Source organism: Pteropus vampyrus, unplaced genomic scaffold (assembly GCF_000151845.1).
Source record: "Pteropus vampyrus isolate Shadow unplaced genomic scaffold, Pvam_2.0 Scaffold2, whole genome shotgun sequence".
In the NCBI taxonomy this organism is placed as follows: Eukaryota; Metazoa; Chordata; class Mammalia; order Chiroptera; family Pteropodidae; genus Pteropus; species Pteropus vampyrus.
Genome location: NW_011888783.1, coordinates 9175934 through 9176503, shown reverse-complemented (window position 1 = coordinate 9176503; position 570 = coordinate 9175934). Strand labels below are relative to the sequence as shown.

At 31.4% G+C, this 570-nt stretch overlaps 1 protein-coding gene across 1 annotated transcript in view; it reads left to right on the top strand.

The window, feature by feature from the left end:
* DNAJC10 (DnaJ heat shock protein family (Hsp40) member C10) overlaps positions 1–570 on the top strand; it is a 67129-nt gene that overhangs the window by 21604 nt on the left and 44955 nt on the right. The gene's annotated exons all lie outside the window — the stretch shown is intronic.

The window sequence follows — 570 nt, the reverse complement described above, 5'->3', positions numbered from 1 at the left end:
AACAGTTAAGATTTTATTCTTTTTTATGGCCAAGTAATATTCCATTTTCTATGTGTACCACATCTTTTGATTGGAGCATCTAATCCACTTACAGTTAAAGTAATTATTGATATAGCTTTTTAATTATTGCCATGTTATTTTCCAATTGCTTTTGTAGTTCTTATCTGTTCCTTATTTTCTTACTCTCTTATATGTTGATGACTTTCTATAGTGTTGTGTTGGGTTCTTTTCTCTCCATTTCTTGTATATCTCTTGTAGCTTTTTGGTTTGTGGTTATCATGTGCTTCATATATACCAAGCTATGTTCATAGCAGTCTATTTTAAGTCAGTGACTAAGTTCGAGCACATTCTGAAATCGCTACCATTTCTACTCACCCCCTCCACATTTATGTTTTTGTCATTATTTTTCACTACTTTTGCGTGTATATGTGTGTATCTCTTAAATTACTGTTGTGATTACATATAATCTTCCTATTTTTGCCTTTTAATCCTGTGTTCTAGCTTTAGTGTTGGTTGATCTATTGCTTTTATTATGTGTTTGTACTTGTCAGAATTTTTTCTCAGCAGTGT